An 18,583-nucleotide genomic window follows, 5' to 3' on the forward strand; every position below is an offset into this window, starting at 1 on the left:
CAAAGAAAACTTCTGACCCCATTAAATTTTGCCTCCCTGAACACACTGATTTGGACACAGGCAGATGCACTGGCAGAACCACCAGTCAGCTGGGCTTCCCGTAATGAAAGAAATCTACAACTCACAGTAAGTTTCATAAAGACTGAATCACAACTGTGGCCTCTAGAGTGTTCACAAACTTTTCCTTTCATTTGACCGGGAGACATAGTTTTTGACTCCACATGACCCAGATTTGAACTTGACCTAGAAATCATCAAGGCAAACATTCTGACCAAGCAGTCACAACTGTGGCCTCTAGAGTGTTTACAAGCTTTTCCTTTCATCTGGCCTAGTGATCTAGTTTTTGACACCACATGACCAGTTTTGAACTTGACCTGGAGATCATCAAAACAAACATTCAGACCAAGTTTCATAAGACTGAGTCAAAACTGTGGCCACTAGTGTTCACAAACTTTTCCTTTGATTTGACCTGGTGACCTAGTTTTTGACCCTATATGATCAAGATTTGAATCTTACCTAGACAAACATTCTGACTAATTCTCATGAGTTTCAAACTTAAAATGTGGTATCTAGTGGAATCACAAGCTTTTCCTTTGATCTGGCCTAGTGACCTCGTTTTTGACCCCATATGACCTAGTTTCAAACTTGACCTAGAAATCATCAAGACAAACATTCTGATGAAGTTTCATAAAGATTGAGTCACAACTGTGGCCTCTAAAGTGTTCACAATCTTTTCCTATGATCTGGCCTACTGGCCTATTTTGGACCCCACATGACCCAGTTTTGATCTTGACCTATAGATCATCAAGACAAACATTCTGACCAAGTTTCATAAAGACTGGGTCACAACTGTGGCCTCTCGAGTGTTCACAAGGCAAATGTTGACGGATGAAGGACAATGACAGGTCACAATATCTCACCTTGAGCACAGCTAAAAATTAAGACTCCCATGAAAGTAACAATTTGACAGTATTTCATGGGGATATGAATTTTTTAATTTCAAGTTCTGAAGATTTTCTTTGTTGGGATTTATCTAGCAAGTTGTTGGACACAACCAGAAAATCCTTAAAAACAAGTCCTCTGCTAATAATCATGATTTCAAGGTAAAACGCTTAGAGATAAATGCATTAATAACTAAACTAGGATATCAAATGGTGCACACTGACATTCAGGGTATGTCAATGTCACGCAAGCAATGAAAAGCTCCTTACTGATAAAGACTTCTTATCGACATTTCAAAGTGCAATTTTTCTTTTATGCAAAGATTATATAACTGGTTTTGTCAATCAACAAAATATTTCGTAATATCCACTGTAGTGGGATTGGTTAGAAAAAGTGAAGCGTTTTTATATATTTTTTCACGGTAGTTTACCTACAGCTGTTGTGACATGCACACATTTTGAATTACTGCTTGTTTTGCCTTCTGTAATGATGACAAGGATACAATAAATAAATTATTTTGCACCCATGGACCCATATTGCGAGATCCAAGAAAATGCCAAAAAAAAAAAAAAAAAAAGAAGCATAATGTAGTTTTACATAGTAACTCGAATCTTATCAGTGTACTGGAGTTAAAACCAAAACCACAAGTTATAATTTCACATACTTGAAAATCTGTATTTAATTGAGTTTTTATTACAATGTACATAAAAACTTCAATTCATTGAACACATTTGTAGTAAGCATTAATCTGGCATTTTATTGCTTATTTATTTGTTGTGCTAAGCTAGACATACTTACATTTAATTAGTTGCCAATTAATGTACTTCAAATGATTGTTATTGTTTCTGCCAAATGATCAGGTGAATCAGTTGATTACTGTAGTACCATATAAAATCTAGACAAACACTTTTTAAGTTTTTACTCACTGACTGTAAATGCTCCGCCCACCCACAACTCTTTTTTTTTTTTTTTTTTTTTTTGGGGGGGGGCAAACAATTTTTTAAAGGTCATATTTCTATTTCCCTAAAGAAGATACCTTTGTATAATATGAAGTTGTTTTTTTTTACTCTTGGACCATCCTGAATTATGATAACGGGTAAGACGATTTTCCATCTTCAAATCAAGTTTGTTAATGATTTTCGCCATTCTAGTAAAACGCAACTACTGTCCACATTTAAACTGTCTAGGCTTAAAACTAAGATTGCCATTATGTTCCCTAATAGACAAAAGTGATTATTTTTTAAACACTATTTATAATTTATTAGTAAATTTCATATTTCGAGAAAACAATATTACAAAAACAAGAGGGTCATGATGACCCTGGATCGCTCACCTGAGTAATATGAGTTACATGTTTCAAATGTCAAACTGATGCTAAAATGTTAAGAAAGTAGGTCAGTAGGTCACATTTATGGTCACTGAAAGACAGTTTTAAGATCGGTGTGCAAAACTGTACATCATGCCCTCATGAAATTTATCGTCTGAATACTTCTGAAACATGTCTTAACATATGCTGAAACATTCTGAACAGAAAGTTGGTGTCTGAAGACTGACTGAACATGAATTCTGTCTTCTGAAAATTGTCTTAATACTTTCTGATTATTTCTGAATAATATCTTAATATTTAAGAAAATTGTTAAGAATAATTCAGACACTGAAATCTTCTGAATTATTGCTGAAACAAGGCTTATTGTTCAGTAATATTTTTCAGATATTATTCAGAAAGGGAACATTTCTGAATATGTCTGAAAACAAGACTTAATATCATTTTTCTGAACTCTCTACTGAAATTTCCTGAAAGACTAAGAAGTAAATTCAAGATATATCAGATGACAGATTTTTTTCAAAACTTCTACTGAAATGCATATCAGAAATAAGAAATTAATCTAGAGCTATCCGTAAGACACCACTCTTGAATTTTCTCAGAGCTTGACTCGGAATTAAAGCTTTTCTAAACGTTATAACTTTAACCAAAAAATTCTAGGTTAAAAAGGGACATAAGTGTCAAAATTCAAATCAGAGTTATGGGGATCTCCTGGTGTAGACTTTGATATTTTAACTATTTTAAGTTTCAAGTCAAAAGCTTTGATAGCAAAAGAGATATTTGACTTTATAAAAAATTTCAACCAAAAAATTCTGAGTTAAAAAGTGGCATAACAGTCTAAGGAATCTTGGTCAGATACAGAAAATATCTGCAGTTTGCTGCCCAGCATGTTATCTCATTATCACTGACAAGCTAACTGACCACAGTGAATTATGGCCCAACACTGGAGGCTGATATAATGTTGAACATCTTGGAAAATTGGAATCTAATAATCTGTAACACATTAACATTCTATGCTTTTTTCTGGATCAAAACTTGAAACCCTTTGTCTGGAGAAAAACTGAAATGGTGATGTGTACAACTTCAGTCAGATGAGCATTTTACAACAATATCAGTGAGCTTCCAAGCATGTCTAAAATGCACATAAAAGACAGCATTCATGAGAGCACCACACAAAAAGGTTTCAGATGGAAGCAATTTTAACCCCCTAAGTCTATCAAATATTATATAAATTGATTTTGGAAATGCATGTTACACTGACACTACAATATTATGTGCAAATATAGTAAATGTATCATTTATTGGACATTCTAGACAGAGGGAAGGGGGGGGGGGGGGGGGGGGGGGGGGGGGTATCAGACAAGGCTTGGGGGAGTGTGTAGTTGCCCCCACCTCCAACAAGTTCAGTGTTGATATGATGTAAGCTCAGCATCTAAATTGCTTATAATAATTTCATCTGTGGATATACTTAATTTTATTATAAAATTGAACACATACTTCCAGACTCATATTTGTGTACATAATTGTACAAATTGTATACCTGTAATTGTTAGGTTTTATTAATTTATTTTAGCACGATTGTGAAGAAGGCATGTAGCGTATTATAAGTCACTCGCGAGTCCACTTCCTGGGTAAAAAAACAGTACTTGTGTCTTTTGATCAACACCTGTTGGGGTTCAAACCCGCACCTCACAGGTGAGCAGCCGACACCTTATCTTTTACCACCGCCTAACTGTTCACAATTAAGTCAGTAAGTTTTCAATTAATACCCCTATAAACTATAAATGGTAAGTACTGTCAAAATTGAAAGATGGGCAAGTTTATATTGTAGAAACTTAGCAAGGTACATAATAAGAGTTAAAGCTTCAAAAGGTTCGAATAAAAATTCTAAGAAATCATGATTATTAATATTCTACAGTTGAATATAGAAAAAAAATGTGTTTTGTGTTGGCTAAAAAATTAAACATACTTTTAATTATCACTGTTACTTATTTTAACTTTTTTGTTCTAAAAACATGAAATGCCGTTTTTTTTTTCTTTTTATTGTAAAAGCATAAAAATGTTATACATGTAAAAAGACATTATAAGACATGTACATCCTTCTTATTATGCCTATTCAAATGTATTTGATATCAGTATATATTTTGTACAGAGACTCTACATATTATAATTAAAAACTATAACTATTTAGGGTCTTTGATTGTTAGCAATGTTTTATACCTATATTTGTCATTGAAAAAAAAAAATGAAATTAAAATATAACAGAGTTTAGAATGATATTTTAAAATTATACTTTGATTTTGACACCCTATTTTTAAGCACCAAATCATTTATTAGCTATATCTGTAATACAAAGCAATCTTCAAATAAAGAAACCATGAGATAATGTTGCTAAGAACGATGTATAAATTATGCCCATAGTCTTCTTTAATATTTTTAACTCTGCTGTTAGCTTGTAATTCTTATCAGCCAACTCAATCCTAGATTGACAACCAGCATAGCTGGTCACCGTAATAGAGTCAAGGGTCTCGTAGAGTAATTTAACTGTATTCTAGGTGTTACTGCTCAGAGCTGAGCAGATTCTTGTCAAGATTCCTTAGACTGATAAAGTCATTATTGTTACATTTAAATAGATCTACTCCTATATGTTCCTACTGATTTATTCTATTATGGTGCTGAAGTAGAAAAATAGAAAACATTTTTATTTAATTCTCAACAACAAATAAATTGATGTAAGTGTACTTGTTTCTTATTGAGGTTAATTATTAAGTCATTAGTTGAAAGTGTTAGTGAACGTTCAGATATGTTAAGAAAAGTTTCAGAAGTTTTCAGAAATATAATGTTCAGAAATATTCAGAAAAATGGTTGCTTACATCACTGAATAAACAAGAGCACCGCCTTGCGGGTGCTGACGCTCATCTGATTTTTTTTGTATAATAGAAATATTGTCCTACCAATGATTTTCTAAGTCTAAAAAGGGCCATCATTCTTGCAAAAAGCAGGATAGAGTTATGTTTCTTGATGTACAGTGTCCACTTATGATTGTGAAAAACTGTTGCAAGTTTTAAAGCAATAGCTTTGATAGTTTATGAGAAAAGTTGCCTTAAACATAATACTCAACCAAGAAAATGATTTTCTAAGTCCAAAAGGGGCAATAATTATTGCAAAAAGCAGGATGGAGTTATGTTGCTTGCTGTACAGGGTCAGCTTATGATGGCGAACAAGTGTTGCAAGTTTCAAAGCAATAGCTTTGATAGTTTAAGAGAAAAAGTTGACCTAAACATAAAACTTAACCAAGAAATCTGATATTTTCTAAGTCCAAAAGGGGCCATAAATCTTGCAAAAAGCAGGATGGAGTTATGTTTCTTGCTGTACAGGGTCAGCTTATGATGGTGAACAAGTGTTGCAAGTTTTAAAGCAATAGCTTTGATAGTTTAGGATAAAAGCTGACCTAAACATAAAATTTAACCAAGAAAACTGATTTTCTAAGTCCAAAAGGGGCAGTAATTCTTGCAAAAAGCAAGATGGAGTTATGTTTCTTGATGTACAGGGTCTGCTAATGATGGTGAACAAGTATTCCAAGTTTCAAAGCAATAGCTTTGATAGTTTAGGAGAAAAGTTGACCTAAACATAAAACTTAACCAAGAAATCTGATATTTTCTAAGTACAAAAGGGGCCATAAATCTTGCAAAAAGCAAGATGGAGTTATGTTTCTTGCTATACAGGGTCAGCTTATGATGGTGAACAAGTCTTCCAAGTTTCAAAGCAATAGCTTTGATAGTTTAGGAGAAAAGCTGACCTAAACATAAAACTTAACCAGGCAACGCCGACGCCGACGCCGACGCCGACAACCGCTCAAGTGATGACAATAACTCATCATTTTTTTTCAAAAAATCAGATGAGCTAAAAAATAGTTTGAAAAAGAAATATCAAACTTGTAGGATTGTTTTGATTGACAAACAATATTCCACAATATAATTATTTTTAGGGATAACAATTACAAGGGATCATTATTTGTTATATTTAAAGTATTATATAAGTTCTGATCAATCACATTGTCCATGTTGTAAGCTGCAGCAAATTTCCCGCTCTTTTTCTCAAAAAATGGCCACCTTTGCAAGCTTTATTTTAGTTTCAAGAAGGATTTGTTTCATTGTTACATGTAGATAGCAGCACAGTTTATATAGTCAACTTTGGATGCAAACTACCCTATGATGCAATCATTTGCAAAACTTAAGTACAAGAGGTTGGCAGTGGTAGTTGCAGTTTCATCTGAAAGTTTGGTAAACACGAAGAAGAAGATCTGTAAGTTTTAACAAATGTTTGAGCAGGTCAACTTTAAAGAAAAAAGAAAATTATTGAAATAAGAAATTTAGCTAAGTTACTTGGCATTTTGAAGTGGCAAAACAAACTAATTATCAATGAACAGTAACAATAATGGTAACTGTGGGCTTAACTGGTTGAAAATTGTGCCGATTTAATCTGAACATTTCTGAATATTTGCTGAACATTTCTGAACTGATGTCTGAATATCTCAGAAAACACTGGCTGAATATTTCTGAACTTTGGCTTTATCAAATTGTATACAGGAGCTTTTCATCAGTGTGGGTGTCCCCATCAACAAGTCTTTGCTAAAAAGGTTTCTCCAAAACTGCTTGGTCAAATGTTTTCGAACTTCACACACATGTTCGGTATCCTGAGATGACCTTACACTATGGTCAAGTTACATATTGTGAAACACCACTTGTTAAAATTTTATAGTATTGTGAAAAAAATGCATGTATAGCGTACTGATATTTCATTAAACAGTGCATGCCAGTGCTTTGTTCAACTTTAACACGTATTTTTACTTTTTGACACAGGTCTTCCAGCTGCATATCGCCCAATTTGCACATTATTATTGTGAATGCAATGACCCTCATAACTTGGCATCTCATACTTTGTTTTCAAAAATATTCAAATTTTTTCAGCAATTCTTCAGAAACATGTCTGAATTCATTCTGACAACGGATTCTGAATTTCTCTGAACAGAAATATGAACAAATACTGAATACATACTGAAGTGGGCCAATTTCAAACATTACTCAGACTTTTTTTTTTTCAGAAATATTCAGATGTTTTCAGCAATTCTTCAGAAACATGTCTGAATCCACTCTGACAACGTATTCTGAATTTGTCTGAACAGATATATGAACATATACTGAATACATACTGAAGTGGGCCAATTTCAAACATTATTCAGACTTCTTGTTTTCAGAAATATTCAGATGTTTTCAGCAATTCTTCAGAAACATGTCTGAATCCATTCTGAAAACGTATTCTGAATTTATCTGAACAAATACTGAAAGAAGTCTGTATACATAGTGAAGTGGGCCAGTTTCAAGCATTATTCAGACATTTTTTCAGACAATATTCATACGTATTCAGACAGCAGTTCAGACAATATTCAGAAGATAAATTTCATGACTGTACCTTAAAAAACAAGGAAGTAGGTCAGTAGGTCAAATTCATGATAACTGAAATTCAGTTTTAAGATCAGTCTGCAAAACTGTACATGTCAAGCAAATTTCAAGGCTGTATCTTAAAAAACAAAAAAGGAGGTCAGTAGGTCACATTCCACATGACCCAGATTCAAATCTTACCTAAAGATCATCAATGTTAACATTCAGACCAAGTTTCATCAAGATACAGTCATGAATGTGACCTCTAGAGTGTTAAGAAGCGTTTCCTTTGATCTGACCTGGTGACCTAGTTTTTGACCCCACCTGACTTAACTAAATCTAAAGATCATCAAGATTAACATTCTGACCAAGTTTCATTAAGATACAGTCATAAATGTGGCCTCTAGAACAAGCTTTACCTTTGATCTGACCTGGTGACCTAGTTTTTGACCCCACCTGACCAAGAACTGAAGACCTAAAGATCATCAAGATAAACATTCTGACCAAGTTTCATTAAGATATGGTCATAAATGTGGCCTGTAGTGTTGACTAGCTTTTCCTTTGATTTGACCTTGTGATCTAGTTTTTGACCCCACCTGACCCAGATTTGAACTTGACCTATAGATCATCAAGATTAACATTCTAACCAAGTTTCATTAAGATACAGTCATAAATGTGGCCTCTAGAGTGTTAACAAGCTTTACCTTTGATCTGACCTGGTGACCTAGTTTTTGACCCCACCTGACCAAGAACTGAAGACCTAAAGATCATCAAGATAAACATTCTGACCAAGTTTCATTAAGATATGGTCATAAATGTGGCCTCTAGAGTGTTAACAAGCTTCTCCTTTGATTTGACCTGGTGACCTAGTTTTTGACCCCACATGACCCAGATTCGAACTTGACCTAAAGATCTTAAAGGTTAACATTCTGACCAAGTTTCATAAGATACATCATAAATGTGGCCCCTAGAGTGTTAACAAGTTTTTCCTTTGATTTGACCTGGTGACCTAGTTTTTGATCCCAGATGACCCAATATCGAACTCATCCAAGATTTTATTGAGGATAACATTCTGACCAAGTTTCATTAAGACTGGGCCAAAATTGTGACCTCTAGAGTGTTAACAGTCAAATTGTTGACGACGGACGATGACTACGGACACAGGGCGATCGTAAAAGCTCACCTGAGCAAGAAGCTTATAAACTGAAAATTGTCAGAGAATTGGCATTTGCTTCTCAGTTGTGACTAAGAGAAAAGATAGACATCATTCTGTTTGTTATAAATGGTCTTCTTTCTGGATATAATATATTAGTAGCCCTACTAGCCATGCTATCCTCTTGTTTAGCCATCCGAAACATGTGCTCTGCAAGTTTCTTTAAAATCATTTAAGCAGTTCAAGAGTTACAGAGTGGACACGAAACATAGTCATATGACCTTTGACCCCTAAGTGTGACCTAGACTTCAAAACATACACTCTGCACGTCAACTCGATGTGGGTGAACATTTGTGTTGTTTCTTCGAAATCCTTCAAGGGGTTCAAGAGTTACAGAGCGAACACAAACGGATAGACGGACATTGCTAATGGACAAACGGACACTGGCGTCATGACATAATACGTTCCCTTCGGGCGTATAAAAGTACCTATTCACTGAAAAATGTATGGGTCAGGTTAACAGCAAACAAACAATCTTTTTAAGGATGACCTTAATAACTGGCAGCCCTGATTACTTAATGTACCAACAGTTCTTGAAGGAAGCATAAAATAATACTCCTTCCAAACTTGTTATCCAAAATGTAAGATTTTTTGCCAAGACATCATTTTTACGAAAATTAACTTCTACATTTCCTTCAGGAATGCCAATGCTCTGTAGGTTCCTATGGGACTATGTCATAACAACATGTTATATATTAACTTGCAGTTTTTGCCGATTATATTTCATACTTTAATCTTTTAAACAGATGAAAGAAATTCATCACTTCAGTCATAAAAAAAAAATGTGTGTCAAAAAAATGAGTTAAAATCAGTGGGAGTGGGAGAGAAGTGAAACCTAGGTAGATTAGTGGTTTAGAAAAACAGGAATGAGACAAGTGTTTGAAACATAATCACCCATCAATCATAATTTCACCTACAATCACAGTGTTAAATGCTGACAAAATTACCTGAAGCATTCAAATGGTAACAGATATTGATTTCATAACATCAACAGCAGGGATAGTAGTGTTTTCAATATTCATTCAATGCTTTATTTTATAAAGAACACCTCCATGTTTTTAGTCACAGATGTCATTGAGGACACATGTCCTCAGGTACAAAATGCCAGTAATGATGTTTACTTTTTATTTATTGTGGTTTCAACCCAGCTTGGCACCAAGTTCAAATGACGTGATGCACTTGCGATTATAATAGAGCATACATGTAAAAATTTCAAAAATTTCAAAATTAAGAATAAAGCTATCTGAAGCGAGTGAAAGTGAATATATGTGCATTTTGACTATTTCTGCTTTCACTTGCAAAACTGTGCATCTATATTTGCACGCACTATGACCGTTTCTACTTTCAACTCGGGACAGTTTCTCTGTGAGTTTGCTGACTGCCTACCCTGCCAATGCCACCAAACAAGGTAAAAAAGACTACTAAATACTGGCAAAATGTTACCTGTGTACTATAACATATAATGACCTGTATCAAAAACTCATGCCAAAACTTAAAACACGTTTGGGAACAATAGGATTAACTACAGTTCGAGCAGAATTCAAAGTTCAAGTAGCGTAACTTGCACCGAGTGCAATAAAAAACATGGAACATGTCAAAATAAGATATATATATATATTTCTCATGAGAAAACATAATGATGCCCACATATTTATAGCTTATTACTAAGAAAAATAAATAAACTGTACAAAAGTCAATTACCATTGTTTTAAAGCTATGTATCCATGAACCACTTTACTTCATATTAACATTTGTTTTATTCATGTTTTATTGTCAATGAATTTCTATTCCCATTCAAACCAAATATTTTATGAGAATAAATATTTCGAATAAAACAGCGGTAACAAAAAAGTTAAAAAAATTACAAGCAGAATAGTTAACATATGGAAACAAATATAAAATGTTCCGAACTGCATAATACTACAAGGAGCTCTCCACTCAATATGTGTTTTATGGGACAATTACTTGAGGTTGATAAAATCAGTTGTACAAAATAAACAACAGATGCAAAAGTGCAACAAATCACGATTATTAATCCTGTGAGATATTTATTTGCAGGAGCCCTGCTACTTTTACAAGAGTTGAACCAAGGTGTAATTATGCATTTCTTTGATGAAAGTTTTTCTTGAACAAATAAACACAGTGAAGTCCAATTTTTTAAAATGACATTGGCTGCACCACTTTACAACTAGAAATAACTTTCAAAGCAACAGCTGTATGTTTGATTGCACATTCCACTTTTACTGGCACTGTCACCTTATGGAAAACATTTGTGGCAAGTTATTTGACAATTAACAAGAGCTGTCCGTAAGACAGCACGCTCCACTATTCGGCTATTTGACAGTAAAATGAATAGATGTCTCAATAAAAGTCTCAATAAGAGACCTCTACTTTAAAAGGAAGATACACCAAGGGGCATAATTCTGTCAAGAATGCAAATAAGAGTTATTAGGATTGTTACCACACATGCAGATGATGATGGTAAAGATATATTTTGAGTTTCAAGTCATTATCTTATATAGTACCAAAGTTATGTCCAGAAAATGAAGTTTGTTAAAAAATTTAAGTATGAAAGGGGCATAATTTGGTCAAAAATACAAATCAGAGTTATGGGGATTGTTACCACACATGCAGATGATGATGATAAAGATACATTTTAAGTTTCAAGTCTTTATCTTAGATTGCATTAAAGTTATATCCAGAAAGCGAAGATTGCAAAAAAACTTTCAAGTACAAAAGGGGCATAATTCTGTCAAAAATACAATTAGAGTTATGTGGATTGTAACCACACATGCAGATGATGATTATAAAGAAATATTTTAATTTCAAGTCATTATCTTTTAAAGTACCAAAGATATGTCAATAAACGAAGCTTTCGAAAACATTTAACATGAAAATAATTCCAAGTATAACAACTTTGTGACCTTGACCTTACGTATAATGGGCCCAGCCCCTGCACATACTTTGTTTGTATGCTTGACAATGTTTATGTGAACTTACAGTAAGATATAAGCAATAGTAACAAAGAAATGACAGAAAAACAAAGGTTGCCGAAAAACTTTAACCTAAAAAAAAAACCTAAGTATAACACCTTGGTGACCTTGACCTTGGGTATAATGGGCCCAGCCCCTGTACATACTTTGTTTGTATGCTGGACAATGTTTATGTTTCTCCGAATAGTGGAGCTAAAAAGGCTATATATACTTGACATAAATGAAAGTATCATTTTCACTTCAGTGTGACCTTGACCTTTCACTTACTTACGAAAGAAAATCATCCTACTAAGTTTAGTGGTGTTAGTGCCAAGCCTTCCCCAACTATTGATCAAAACAGTTTTCAGTCTCAAGATCACTCAATTATCTTGACATTTAACCTGTAGACCACTAGACTAACAATTTGTTGGAAGTTTGGTAGCCACAGCACTGAAGTAGAAGATGGAAGCTGTAAAGTAGATGGGGCTCTGTGAGTTCTCCCACTTAGAATACTACAGGAGAAGTAGCCGAGGCTTCAGACCACTATAGCAGGGGGAAATCTACCCCTACAACCTCCAGCCCTTAATGAAACCTCTGCACAGCCTACGCATTCTCAAGTTATTGATCAGACTTTGCTGACACTTGCTCTGTTGAGGTTAGACCTTACTAACATTTACTTTGTTGAGATCAGGCTTTGCTGACACTTGCTCTGTTGAGGTTAGACCTTACTAACATTTACTTTGTTGAGATCAGACTTTGCTGACACTTGCTCTGTTGAGGCAAGAATTTACAAATATTTACTTTGTTGAGATCAGACTTTGCTGACACTTGCTCTGTTGAGGCAAGACTTTACAAATATTTGCTTTGTTGAGATCAGACTTTACTGACACCTGCTCTGTTGTGATAAGACTTATAAACATTAGTTAAGGGTTGAGATCATTGACATTTGCACACTTGCAGTGATCTGCCGAGGATCAAAAAATGGTGGGGACAAATGTCCCCTTGGTATGAAAAATGTGGGGACATTTTCAAAATCTTTGGGAAAAGTGACGCTTTTGCAGGAAACTATAGCAGGGGGAAATCATTCACATGTCTTCAGCATCCCAACTGAAGATACAATGAAACAAGAGCTGTCTCCGTAGGATGACACATGCCCCCGATGGCACTTTGAATGAATAGTTATGGCCGATGTTAAGAGTTTAGGACCTTTGACCTACGGAGCTGGGTCTTGCGCGCGACACATCGTCTTACTGTGTCACACATTCATGCATATTTATTTTAAAATCCATGCATGAATGACAAAGATATGGACCGGACATGCCCATCAATGCACTATCATGAAAAATGATCTTTAACGTCTAAGTGTGACCTTGACCTTTGAGCTACGGACCTGGGTCTTGCGTGTCACACATTGTCTTACTGTGGTACACATTTATGCCAAGTTGTTTGAAAATCCATCCATCGATGACAAAGATATGGACCGGACACGCCCATCAATGCACTATCCTTTAACGTCTAAGTGTGACTTTGACCTTTGAGCTACGGACCTGGGTCTTGCGCACTGCACGTCGTCTTACTGTGGTACACATTCATGCCAAGTTATTTGAAAATCCATCCATCGATGACAAAGATATGGACCGGACACGCCCATCAATGCACTATCCTTTAACGTCTAAGTGTGACCTTGACCTTTGAGCTACGGACCTGGGTCTTGCGCACTGCACGTCGTCTTACTGTGGTACAACTCATGCCAAGTTATTTGAAAATCCATCCATCAATGACAAAGATATGGACCAGACACGAAAATTGCGGACGGACCGACAGACTGACAGACTGACCGACAGACAGACGGTTCAAAAACTATATGCCTCCCTTCGGGGGCATAAAAATACAGAAACATCCCGATTTCAGTGAGCGCCGGCAGATGGCACTTTGACGTCATTATGTTGCTATGTTACCGACGTCAAAATAAAATAAAAACTATATTTTCGCAACGACAGTTGTGTGACATGTATTTAATCCAGATTTGAGTAGTATCCGAAGATGTTTTAAAAATCTCTAGAAAGGGCGCATACTATCTTAAGGGTTTTTATGACAATAATTTGAAAGAATAAAATGCTCAATAACTTTCAAATACGGTTGTGTTTTCTAGCTACTGTAAACCCTTCAGAAAATACTGGACTTTTTTGTTAAATTTGTGTCAAATAGTATAATACCGGTTTTAAAATTTTAAGTGTTTAAGTTATGTGATCCATGTGACTTAACCAACAGTTTTGTCTTTTGAGGACAACTAATTCTAGTGTCCTGAAAGTCATCAGCGTATATTGCTTATGTGACTTTGTAACCTTGCAATAAATAAAACTTTATTTGATTTCACACTATCTATCTACACAGTGCCAACTGAGGCAAAGTTTGGGAACGATTTCCACTATTTCTACCTCAGGAAATATAATTCCAGGCACCATCAATTTATGACAATGTTTCTCAATTATATGCTGTGATAGTTAATTGCAATTTTTTCAATATTCTTCTCACTATCTGTCGGTGTTTCTACTGTTTTTATCTTACTTCTCTGTAGGTACCCTGTGTGAAGCTAAGACCTTAGACACAATAACCTAGATAAAACTGTAGAGAAAAATATTTGGTTACAGGCCATGCAGTGTCAGCAGACAGGAACCAGATTCTTGTAACATTCTTTTTTACAAAGGTCTGGCCTAGAAGTAACCTCTCATAACCATTTATATTTGAAGAAAGGTTAACTATACTAACTAGAAGAAAGAAGTCATGTCATGCAAAATCTTAAAGTTCAAACTATGACCTTTGGGTTAAATAACTGATACCTTATCCAGTGTTGCTCTAAAAGAAAATAATTTACTAAGAATTTTAGTGTGTGATAGAAAATATCTGCATTTAAAGGTGTTTTGCTCTTTTGGAAATGTTGTTTAACATGACAGGTCTTCCCGCTGCAGTAGCCTTATATTGTATCTATATCATTTATGTAAGAAGTAACACAAATCACAAATTTTTACCACAAAATCTATTATTTACCCACATCAGCTAATAAACACCATAAAGTATCATTAAATTTTTCAAGTAACACAACATACCTTCTGAACACAGCCATAAGGATAATTTTACTTTCCTTTTATTACCGTTTGATGTCGCTTTATGATTACTTTGGACCGGCAGATAAATTTTAGAAGATCCATACAATTAATCTCCGTAATATTTTATTAGTTTTTATGATAAGTCATGAGCATCATTTAACTGCTTCATAATCATCATATTTGTACTACTGACTGATGATACATCACTATACCTGCTTTTTTATGGCGGCCTCGTATCTTTTTATGACACAAAAAAGTTTCAAACTACATCTTTTAACTTGTAAGGTCACCATAAAAAAATGTGATGGTATTTTGAAAATTTTCTGGTATATGATTTATACAATGTGTACTATTAATTTCGCCCTTCTATGTATGTTTAACTAAAGATAGCAAAAAAACTGGAGTCCCTGAAGGAAAAATTATTATGACGCTTTACTGTATACCCAGTGAAATAGGTTGGAAGTCCAAAATGTTTAGAACGAAGCCACTTCAATAATATGCAAGTTTCCCAGTGAGAATAAAACAAGAGCTGTCACTGGAGACAGTGTGCTTGACTATTTCAATCTGGGCAAATCTGAGAAAGCTGGAGCTGTTACTGGAGTGTTTAATGACTCCAATGTGGATGAAGATATTGGACAATTTCAAATGTATTTAGTAATAACAGAGATAAAGTGTATCAAAATGTTAACTAAATATAAAAGGGCCATAAATCATGAAACATCTCTGCAAGAGTAATGCATCATGTGTCATATCATGCAGCTAATAATGTGGAACGACTATTTAAGTTTGAATCAAATTAAGTTAGTAATAACTGAGACACTGAGCAAAAGTGCATCAAAACTTGAATCTGAAATTCTAAGTAAAGAGAGCACATAACTCATAACTTATTGCAGCCAGAGTTGACCTTGTGTCAAATGATGTAGCTGGTAATGTGAAATAACCATTTTAAGTGGAACAATTATTTAAAGTTTGAATCAAATCCATTTGGTAACAACAAAGACATGGCGAGAGAGAGAAATTCTAAGGGAAAAGGTGACATAATTCGTGAAATAATTGCACCAGAGTTATGGACCTTATGTCATATGATGATGATGATGATGATGATGATGTGGAACAAGTAAATTAAGTTTGAATCAAGTTCATTAAGTAATAACAATGATATAGTGAAAAAGCATCAGCATTAACCTTATAAAATTCTAAGTATCATGGGGGCATAATTCATGAAAAACTGGTCCCAGAGTTGTGTACCTTGTGTCATATGATGTAGGTGATGATGTGGAACAAATATTTAAACTCTGAATCAAATCCATTTAGTAATAACTGAGACAGAGTGAAAGTGCGCCAAAATTTGAATAACAAGAGCTCCGCCAAACAGGGTAATAAACGCCAAAAGGGTTATACCAGTGGAGGACAGAAGTAAAATTTGAACACTTTTTCTTTGGATGGAGGTGAGAGAGTGTTTGAGGGGGTGGGGGATGTAATGTAGATTGCTGCAGACTGCACATCGTCCCATCACAACCTGCCTATATTCTAAGTTTCAAGTCAATACCTTAAATATGTTTCAAGTTATGCTCTGGACACGAAATGTGATGGGCAGATTTGAACTTGTAACCTTGACCTTTGACCTACCACCCTGGTTCATGCTCTCTTTGAGCTAAATTTGTGACCTTGATCTTTGAACTACTGACCTGGTTCATGTGTTCTGCACATTGTCTCATCGCCATCTACCTATATGCCAAGTTTAAAGTCTGACATTACCTTTAATTGTTATAAAGTTATGCCCCGGACAAAAGTTATGACGGACAGACTGACATTCAATCATTTAATGTTTATTGGTTTTTTTGGGTTTTTTTTCCTTTGTCACCTTATGGGCTTCTTACCCCAAACCATTTGTTTATGGATTGAACATATTGTTTTCTTTTGTTCTATGTACAGCTATATAGCTCCTAAACCCTGAATGTTCGCTCGGACAAACGGGCAAATAAAAGGGGGGATAAATAATGAAATATTGGCTTGAGCATTATGGCCCTTGTGCCATATGAGGTGGGTGTTGAGTAAGAATAACTATGTAAAGTTTGAAGCAAGTAATTACAACGATAAAGAGAAAGTGCACCTTTGTGGACGCGCAACAAACACCAATGCCAGGTCGAGTCAGACAGCTCTCTATATATTTGGTATAGTCAAGCTAAAAAACAATTTTTATAAATTGGTGATGAGATTAAACAATTTCAGATCAGAATTTGCATAAACTAAATTCTGCACAGTATGTACTAAATAGATTTTATTTAACTGTTATTCACAATTTTTGCAAAGCAAACTGAAAAAGACCCATTGGGTTGCTACAATTGCTGGGGCCAATATGAAAACACAATCATACTCCCCATGATACCATGCAGGTCTGTACTGACACACACATAAACAAGAAACGCCGCAATGCCACGAAACCAGGTTTTCAACACTTTTCATAAGAATAAAAAAGTATACTGAATCACAGTGCACCACTTCAAAGCACAACCCTAACCCTAACCTAACCCTAACCCTAAAGCACAACCCTAACCCTAACCTAACCCTATTTTTAGTAACAATGACCTTGACCTTGACCCCAGAAACCCCAAAATCAATCCCAGCCTTTGTCTTGATATAAGCTACATACATACCAAGTTTTATTCAAATATCTTTACCGAAACAAAAGTTATTGACCGGAAACCCTTTTTCTATTTTAAGTAACAGTGACCTTGACCTTGACCCCAGAAACCCCAAAATCAATCCCAGCCTTTGTCTTGATATAAGCTACATACATACCAAGTTTTATTCAAATATCTTTACCGAAACAAAAGTTATTGACCGGAAACACCAGTTTGATGCCGCCATCCGCCCGCCTGCCCGACCAACGACATACCCCAATCTAATAACTCAGGTTTTCGTTGAAAACCTGGTTAATGATAATCACATTTTACCACTTTGCACCAATTAAAGTATTTAACAGTGTTAATTAAAAGTTGATTACTAAAAAATTAATAATGATCATATTATTGGAAGTATAGTGTTTCGATCATGATAATTATGTTGTAGGTCTACATTTGCTTTTTTTCCTTAGTTAAAAAAAAAAATACAAATGGTGCAAGAACCACTCCGAAACAAAATACCATGCCATTTTTAGTTGATTCTAATTTCCATATAGTCATGATAGTGATATTCGTATGGGAACTAAATTTTGTGACTGATCAAGACATTTATCTAAACTCAATGGATATATAAATGTCACATTCATGTAAACTTCAAATGAAATAGCTGTTTTTTTGTCAAAGCCACATTATTTCATGCTAGGGGTGTAACGATACATCGAACTATCGATGCATTGCGATACTAAGTGTCCCGATAGCATGCATCGATAGAAAAGTCACGATCCAATAACAATCGCCGATAGTTCCTTCAACAATCGATAGTTTCGATAGTTTTGAAATTTTAGTAAATACAGAAATAATTTATAATTTATAAACCAAGAAACAGAGCCAGCTTTCATTTGCGCCTCGGAAAATGTTTACGTTCCATTACAATAATTACCCTCACGGAATTTAACTACC

General features: G+C 34.8%; 1 long non-coding RNA gene across 1 annotated transcript in view; it reads right to left on the reverse strand.

Annotated features, from left to right (window-relative positions):
• Window positions 1-10,810, reverse strand: part of LOC123525438 (uncharacterized) — a 39,020-nt gene extending 28,210 nt beyond the window's left edge. The window contains exon 1 of the long non-coding RNA XR_008370104.1: window positions 10,622-10,810. This is a non-coding gene — a long non-coding RNA (uncharacterized LOC123525438). The remainder of the gene's footprint in view (window positions 1-10,621) is intronic.
• Between the last annotated feature and the right edge of the window lie 7,773 nt (window positions 10,811-18,583).

The sequence above is a fragment of the Mercenaria mercenaria genome, chromosome 3 (assembly GCF_021730395.1).
Source record: "Mercenaria mercenaria strain notata chromosome 3, MADL_Memer_1, whole genome shotgun sequence".
Taxonomy (NCBI): domain Eukaryota; kingdom Metazoa; phylum Mollusca; class Bivalvia; order Venerida; family Veneridae; genus Mercenaria; species Mercenaria mercenaria.